The sequence below is a fragment of the Canis lupus genome, chromosome 10, assembly GCF_011100685.1.
Source record: "Canis lupus familiaris isolate Mischka breed German Shepherd chromosome 10, alternate assembly UU_Cfam_GSD_1.0, whole genome shotgun sequence".
NCBI classification, from domain to species: Eukaryota; Metazoa; Chordata; class Mammalia; order Carnivora; family Canidae; genus Canis; species Canis lupus.
The window spans coordinates 61,092,764-61,101,363 of record NC_049231.1 but is presented as its reverse complement, the minus strand read 5'-3'; the positions used below and the strand labels follow the sequence as shown (position 1 = coordinate 61,101,363).

Here is an 8,600-nt window from a genome sequence, read left to right as displayed (position 1 = left end):
GGTACGGTGCCTGTTTTGTTTATTTTTTGCCCCTTCAGAAGATTATTATTTTGTGGCACTTTGCTTTTCCCACTAAAGATCATATTTTCTGAGTCTGCCAAATGAAAAGAAATTGCGTGAAGGAAAAAGAAGTGGAACATAGAATGTGGGAGGCCTGAAAGAAGAGAACCTTGAGAATCCTGGACAAATAAATCAAAATCTCACTGTATTTGAATTTTGCTTCAAGATCAGCTACCTCCACTGAGTTTATAGAGAGTGTGCTTGAAATGATGATTCAACTTGTGAAATTAGCAGAGTTTGGCAAGGAAAGAGACAAAGAAGGAAGGAGTGGGCATGAGAAGGAAAGGAAAAATTTTCTCACATTGTGCCCATCCTGAAGCAAATGCCCTCAGAGGGGACCTGAGCACAGTTCTCCATTCAGATTTCAAGACTGGCCACGGCACGTATCACCAGTATACTATTCTTTTTTTTTTATTTGCATAAAGCAATTACCCCCATGGTCAGTGGCTTCAGAGTTGTCTAGACAACATGCTTCGGATGGTATTGATGACCTCAGATGCACGAGGCTAGCTCTAAATTAGTGATGAGCAGAGCTGGAGGGATATATTATAGTAGTTATAAACCATAAGAAGGTATTTAAATAGATAGATAAGACACATGCAAATCTTTTCATTGCCATGACAACCATCTTGATATAGGTTTTCCATATGTAGCAAGAAGGGCAGAGCAAAAGGCACTGGAAAAATAGCAGGGACCTATAATGAAAATGAACCCTGGCAGGGGATTAGTCCAGATTTTGGTCATTTATTAACTCCTAAGAGAACACAGACTTCCGAGCAATGCACTACGCACCGGGTCAGAGAACCTTTCTTTCCAAACCCCAGCTGTACAGTTCTCAGCTATATGATTACATCCCAGCTCCCAAGTCTTCACAAATGGCTCTGGTTGGTGCGAGAAAAGAACGAAGGAGGAATACCAGTGTGCTATTAAATGCACATTTTTGGTGCCCCCAAAGAGCCTTTCAGAGGATTCATGCATTACTCAAATGCGTAATTTGTAGACATGCCTTTAATTGTTTGTTTTTGTTGATCAGAGAGCCTAATGAATTCCTAAATAATCATATAATGAGGTAGCATACTCCGTGTCAAAGCAGGACACCTTGTTCATGTGCAACCACCTTGAGGCAGAAGAAAGGACATCCTGTCTGTCTTCCTCTCTCCCATTTTTCTTCTCTCTCTGCTTCCCTCCCTTCATCTCTCTAGCTCTCCTTTCTCTCTCTCTCTCTCTCCTCTCTCTCTCTCTCCTCTAGAGCTCTTCATTTCTTCTAAGTGCCAGGATAGTTTCAGGGCCAGCTGTAGGCACTGGCGATTGTCCTGTGGCCTGGTAAGCTCCGTCCCCCAGAGCATTGGCCTGCCACCCCTCTGTGCAGCCAGTCGGGTCCTAGCAGGCCTCTGTCCCAGCCTGCTTCACCCTGGGCATCCGCTCAGAGGTGAAGGAACGCAGCAGGGGAGGATGGGGCGCGGGCGGGAGAGCACCAGTGTACCCCTGGCTCCCTGTAACATTTTCCTCTGCAGATCACAGACCTCCACAGGGCCCTAGAATCTTTTGAAACATAAATGGCAATTCTGCTTGCTACTTTTAAGGCTAAGGCTGGTACCTTCAGCGCACTGCCGAGTCATTAAAATTCCTCAGTCAGATCTTTGTATGTGCAATCAATGTATGGATTCCTTTTGACACAAACTGGCATTTCAACACACGAGGGAACATTGGTGAAAACAAGCTGGTTTATTAATTAAAGTGATAATAAATAATTCCCCTAAACTTCAATGTGTTTAGTGAAAGTCTTGGCTCAGTCATCCGTGTTCTGAGGCTATTTTGAGACGTGGCCTTCCTTTGTGCTCTTTCTAGCATGAAACCAAATCAAAGCCAGAAAGCCCCTTTCCTATCAGAAAGTAACTTAAATGCTAATTTGGTAGTAGCCCTTATAAACCAGACTCTACAGGGTATTATTTAAATATGGTTTGTTTAAAAACTATTTAAGTGGCAACTTACTACAGCAGGAGGCAGAGACAAGAACTGGCTAAACAACAAGCATCTTGAGCGAAGCACAATTTAAAATCTCATTCATCAGATTGCACCTGTCCTCCGGAAAGCATTCTAACTTCATAGAAATTGAAGACTACCCATAGCCCCGAAAACTGTTGGTATTAACACTGTAGGGCATCCGTATACCGATGTCTCAGTTCCTTATCCGGAATACGTGTTCTGTCTGACAAATTTTGGGGGTGTTGTTTTGCCTTCAAGATATTCAGATGTTCCCTTTTTTGACATCTGGGGTTTTAATTAACAGCCTTTCCATGTATTTAAAGCAAAATGATCTTGGTCTGGTCTGGACAATGCTGTGAAGCATTTGTATTTATGAACACTAGCCCTGTCATGTTAATTTGTACCACGTTTCTGATTTATCCTAAAAGAACACATTACACAGTGGATTTGGAGGAGTTAAAGGGAATCTACAGGGTGACTTTAATCTTTATGTCTTTATATACTGGAGGGCATTTTACTGCACCTCTGCACTGCTCTCACTACACAATCATTTTCTGCTTTAGAAATGTAGCCATTTGGATCAATAGTTACAGTACCATATATTGTACTTCTGATGGGGGCCTCCTAGGACAGTTAAGAAGCACCGTGGTGATTTCACCAAATGCTTGGTAATACTCTGAAATCTATTTTTAAAAAGAAAGTTAGCACAACATACATAGAGTCAAATTTATAGGCATTCTAATGAAATTTTACTTACTCTACTTAAGTATATTAAAATAAAATTAGGAAAAATGGAGTGCAAAAGAACATTTCGCAGCTTGAAAAATACAGATTTTTTTAATGGGACGCCAGAGTGGTAGCAAGTAGAAGTCGCTGTCTTTTGGAATTTGTAGCTGCTGCTGCTGCTTCCAAACACTGAGATTTTGGGTTCGGCATCTATTTCTAGCTGTTGTGATGACTGTACACTTCTAATATTGGAAAGAAAAGGGGAGAAAAATCCCTGAGATGGCCACAGATGTTTGCAGAGTGCACAGAAGATGGAACGAGCAAGGATGTAAAGAAATTATACATCTCTTAAAGTGTTAACAAATGTAGGCTGCAAGTTGAGGATTTTACTGTAAATTCTTTATCTATAAACAAACTGGGTTATCACAGCTGCTTATTGTACTGCTAGCCCCGATCCTAACCTTTATGTCTTTATTGCTTACATACCATTCCCTTGTTTATGCGTCTGTACCATTCGGTGCCCTTGAACTTGGTCCCTCTGAGCCCCGACCCCGGCATGCTTGCTCACTCACTCCACTCACGTCTGCAATCAGTAAATCTGAGACAGGCCCTGGCTGATAGCCGAGCTGCAGTAGGGCAATTAACACAGGACTAAAGTGTCATTCCTGGCAGGGTGGGGAGAGTGGCAGACCGCAGATGACAGTTCTCAGTTCTGAAGCTGTGACATCCAGGCCAGACCTGGGATTATAGGGAACAAGGGGGAAGAAAAGCAAAGGGGGTGGGGTGGGGTGGGAGGGCGCGTCATATTTGGGGGGAGGGAGGTCCTCAAAGAAAAGAGCTGAGTGGCTTCTCTTTGAAGAATTGTTTATTCCCTGTATCAAATTCTGGCTGTCTGACCAGTTAATTGGGTGAATACCTAGAGGAAAACACTGTGCACTAAGTGAATTGGGGAAAATGGGCATCTTTCTTTCCTCTTTAGAAGGAAAAAGTGCTTTTTCTTTAAAAAAAAAAAAAAGAAAAAGAAAGAAGGAAAGAAATCACCAACCCTCAATCACCTTTTAACGGTGTTCCTGCCAGACTTAGATTAAAAAAGGGAAAAGAAATATCTTTTATTAAGTGCTTGCCTCCCCCCCCCCCCATCTTTTTGCGCACTCACGGTTTCCCCTGCAGCCACCTACCTGCTCCGACTCTGATATCTTAATAAAGTTAGCGGGGACTAGAAGCAGAGCGCCCAGGCGGCTGCATGCTGAAAAGCAGCTTCCTTTTTAGCTCCTTCCTCTCTGTGGCTCTGGAGACCCACCTATGCCCAGGAGGAAACAGAACCGTGTCTTGGGAACAGCTAGTTTTCGCCACAAACACCAATTGATAACATCTTGCAGAATGAGGGTTCCTCTGCGCCACGTTCCTTCACCTCCTTGAAGTATAACGAGATGCTCTCTACGTTTCCTCCGACTCCAGCACCTACAAGCTTGTCTTCAAGGTGTGCTCAGGAATGGAGCAGATAGTGTTTCTGCTCCGATTCCATTAGGGAAAAGACACGTTCCGGTGGACCTTACTTCTTTTAATTACAGCCCTGAAGAATCAATATTAAATCTTGAGTCAGGAGTGGAAGGGAGGGAAGAGGAGGTTGGGTGGCTCAGACACAGACCTCTCTGCTAGTCTCAGTTAACACAGGGGCAGAGGTTAGAGGTTTGGAAGGAGTGGCTCTTCGTGACCCATTTGGAGCGCTTCTTATACACATCAGATGCCTCAAACCAGCTTTGGACCAGTAATGGCTCACACTCCATTCATGGTTGAATTGTCTGATGAGTATTTGAAATATTGAGATCCTGTGCTTTGAGTTAAAAAAAGGATACGCATGGTTTAAAGTTTAGGCAGGCAGGAAGCAGACTGGCACGCCGTTGTGAACGTTCAAGGCCTGGCTGGCTTCTTCTCCAAGGCTCATGTTCAGCTCTTACCCAGTGAGAGAGGAGATCCCGGGGCTGCTTGAGGGTACAAGCCGGATGTTTCTGGAAAAGAAGTGAGGACTCCATTCTAGCACTGTGACATCCACACAGGTGATCTCCTAGAGTTCTGAATCCTTCCTTTGGATCTGGAAAATATAATAAAGACGGTTCCACTCATAGGTGTATTGACCATAATGGAACCTCAATACACGCAAAATAAGTGATTTTTTGAAGAAAAAATATGTCCCTGTGGGCCCTCTAGGTTACGTTCATTCAAGCCATCTTGAAAAGTTTAACTCTGACCAGTTCATAACCATACCATTTATTGAGTTAGAACATATCTTAGAAATAATCTAATTTCCTAATATTATAGGAAAGAAACTTAGAGTTCAAAAAGGCAAAGTAGCCTGGCCAAAAGTGCATGTAATTTGCAGCAGAACTGATCATAAACTCCGTGTGTTTAATGGCATCGCCCGATCTCTGGCTGATAAATTATTCCAAACTATTTAAGTAAACCTTTTGCAAAGCTATTTACTTAGCAAAGATACACTTACAGGACACCATGGATTTAGTTCATTCTTTTCCAAAACTGCGTATTGAGTGCTGCGATAGGTGCTGGATTTACAGCCTGTAAAAAAACAAAAGGAAGTCAGAGGCTGTCGTGAGGCACAAATGAGCTCCAGAGACGTGTGCTTAGAATTGGGTTTGGCGAATAGAAAATGAGCATTAAATGGTCACTGTTTTCATTGTGGCCCATTATCATTGTTGTCGCTGTTCTTGCCTTTATGGAGCTTTTGTCAAACAAGAAACCCCCCTGCCATTTGATTTCTTCTATGTAAAATCTCATTCCCTGTGCCTGTGGCTTCTGGAAATTCAACTTATTCCGTGAGAACCCCCGACACAGGCCCCTTATTCTTCATGGACTTTGTTCATTTGTGATTCCGAACCAGAGCTTGTTTGGCAAGATGTTTCCTGGGAATATTTATAGTTAGCAGCCGATTTGGAGCAGACAAATGATTTAAGCTCGATAAGCAGCTTGCTTTAATACGTTTTACCGGTTGGTGTGTTGTCGTTGTTGTTGTTTGCCCTGAATCGACTCAGTTTGCAGTTGTGGCAGCTACTGATACTTCCAGCAAGAGACGACGGGAAAGGAAGGAAGGAAAGAGAGAGACACAGAGAGAGGAGGGGGGAGAGAGACAGGGAGGGAGGGAGGGAGGGATGATTATGCAAGTTCTGAAGTTTACAAAAGCGAAGGAAGAGCCACTGTTGGCGTTGCAAGGAACTGCAAGCATGAGTGCGCTCCACCTTTGTCCTTGGAGGATTTTGCCATCTATGAAGGGGGATAAGGAAAGTACACCAACCAGGAGACCCAAGGCAGAGGTGGGAGATGGACAGAGCTCCGCAAAGGAAACAGAAACAGACTGAAGGGAAATCAGAGGAGACTGAAGGCCCTTGCCTTGGAGATCACCAAGAGCGCTGGCCACTGGGACCAAGAAGGAAGATACCAAGCTCATTATGGAACAGCACTGCTCCCATGTTCTAATAGCACAGGTGTTTGCTTGTTTGCTATAAAAACACACATTCCAAATTGCCTGTTGTTACCTTGGTACTTAGCTGTACACCGATGAAAACGTGCCCTGCGCCTGACGGAGTTTCTCTGCAAGGAGCTCAGGTCTCAGGTCTAAAAGAGGTGGGAAGGGTGGTGTGAACGCAGAGGCAGCACCGTTGGGCAATGCTCAGCTCAGTGCTGAGCCATCGGGACTGACTTCAGGACTGAAGAAAATGGAAATAGGACTGGAAAGAATTTGCTTGTTTTCTGGATAGCGAGAAGTTCCAGGGATGACTGCAGTTGTTTCAAGCTTTGGACATTTTTACGAGGAAACTTAACGGTCTCAAACTTGGTTGAGTAAAACTGTTCAAAAAAACGTTGCCCACTAAAGATAGGAAGCAACCTAGATACATTTCATTGAAAATAGACCATCGACTCCATCAATCAGCACGGCGGCGATCACTGCAAGCCAGTAATGGACTCCAAATTATTGTCTCTTTAATTCACGTGAAGAAATGGAATAAGAAGGGTGCTCGGTGGATATCTAGTATCTGTTTAAGAGAATTAAGTCCAAAGACTTTGATCTTCAGCCATTTTTTTCTCTTTGGTTTGTCTGTTTAGATTCTTGATAATTGGGACGCCTGGGTGGCTCAGTGGTTGACCATCTATCTGCCTTTGCCTCAGGTCGTGATCCTGGAGTCCTGGGATCGAGTCCCTGCATGGAGCCTGCTTCTCCCTCTGCCTATGTCTCTGTCTCTCTCTCTCTGTGTCTCTCATGAATAAATGAATAAAATCTTTTAAAAAGATTTTTAAAAAGATTCTTGATAACTGCTACTTTTTATTTCAAATTCTACTGCAAATATATTATAGTCCACCCTTAAAAATAACCTATATCACGCCTTTCTTAATTTCCTCCTGGCGTGAGGACTATGTGGATACCACGAAAAACTGTGTCCGCATTATTTCCAATACGGACTTGGCACTATTAGACAACTTAGAGAGTTTTTATCCTTTGTTCATACATTCACTGTCATTCACTCCAGTGACATCTGTGCCAGATACTCTTAATCTTAAGAGATGGGAAGATTGACACAAACACGTGCTGGTCATCTTTGCTACCTTCCCACATCCACCCTCCACTTTTCTTCTCCTTGCCGTATATCGTGGAAGCCTGATCTTTGTGGATGTCAGCAACAAGCTCTTTTCTGCTCTGAGCCAAAGTGATGCACTGGGAAGAGAGAGAGAGGTTGGGGTGCTCTCTGCCTCCAGCCCTCTCTCTGCCGGGTGGTTCTGTGTGGCTGGGCTGTGCTCCTGCAGCGCAGGCTCCTATCGGGGTACTTACCACACAGCTACCCCTCCTAGGTTCTGACACCTGCTTCCTTCCCCCCGCCTCCTCCAGGCCAAGGGGTGGCAGGGAAACTGCCGTTACTAGACACATGGTAATGCACTATCCTCCTTGGTTTCCTTAACACAATTTTTAAATAGCCCCTTTAAAAACTAATGGTCAAATACTCAGTTTGAGAATGGACTCTGTTTCCTTCCAGGATTCTAACTGCCACACCACGTTTCTTCCTTCAAGGAATCGATACGGGTGGGTGAGAATAAATCATCGAATGAACACCTGGTCATGTTAAATAGTTACAAACTACCTGGGCCTCACTGGATGCAGATAGTGAGTAGTGGTGGTCCAACTGATAAAAATAACCTTATGACACTCTTCTTCTGTTGCAGATGTCTTCATAGAGGTTTTCATCATTTCTAGATGCAAAGATATTTCCTGTCAAGCATTCCACTAGGATCTTAGTGGTTATAAAGACTCTGTAACAAAAAATGCCCCCCCCCTTTTTTTTTTTTGGAATACGTAACAAAGACATGGCAGTGGTTTACAAGGCCTGGAGTGGCAGTGTCACGTCAGGCTACGTGTGTGTTCTGATCCCCAGCTCAGCTTCCAGCCTGTCTAAATAAGACCCATTGTAAAACTCCATTCACCATGTCACATCTTTTCATGCCAGCATACTCGCACATCCACATATACTTAGAAAACAATTAAAAATCCACGTTGGCTCTCCTTTTCTCATTCACAATCTTTTCTCACTTTCTGTTTTGTTTCTTTTGCTGAAGACATGAAATCTCTCAAGCTTTCCGTATGGAATTCTAATCATTTTTTTTTTTTTTGGATGGTTTGACTCCTCTCCTTAGATTTTTTTCCTCCATGTTTTCTCTCTTATCTTTTTAAAAAGATGAAGCCTTCCTAACTAAAGGCAACATTCAAGGTGACCTTTTAATTCCATATTTCCTGAATGACTATTAAGATGTCTTAATCTATAACAAAG

General features: G+C 43.3%; 1 long non-coding RNA gene across 6 annotated transcripts in view; it reads right to left on the bottom strand.

Annotated features, from left to right (window-relative positions):
• Positions 1-2,783: 2,783 nt before the first annotated feature.
• The window catches only part of LOC102154879, a 35,229-nt gene continuing 29,412 nt past the window's right edge, over positions 2,784-8,600 (bottom strand). Inside the window, exons 5-9 of one of the 6 annotated variants that reach the window (XR_005366059.1) lie at positions 5,273-5,346; positions 4,629-4,864; positions 4,184-4,282; positions 3,951-4,072; positions 2,794-3,014 (exon numbers count right to left, since the gene is read on the bottom strand). This is a non-coding gene — a long non-coding RNA (uncharacterized LOC102154879). Of the gene's footprint in view, positions 4,286-4,628; positions 4,865-5,272; positions 5,347-8,600 lie in introns of all 6 variants that reach the window. The other 5 variants (XR_005366060.1, XR_005366058.1, XR_005366056.1 and 2 more) reach the window with 5 other exon arrangements.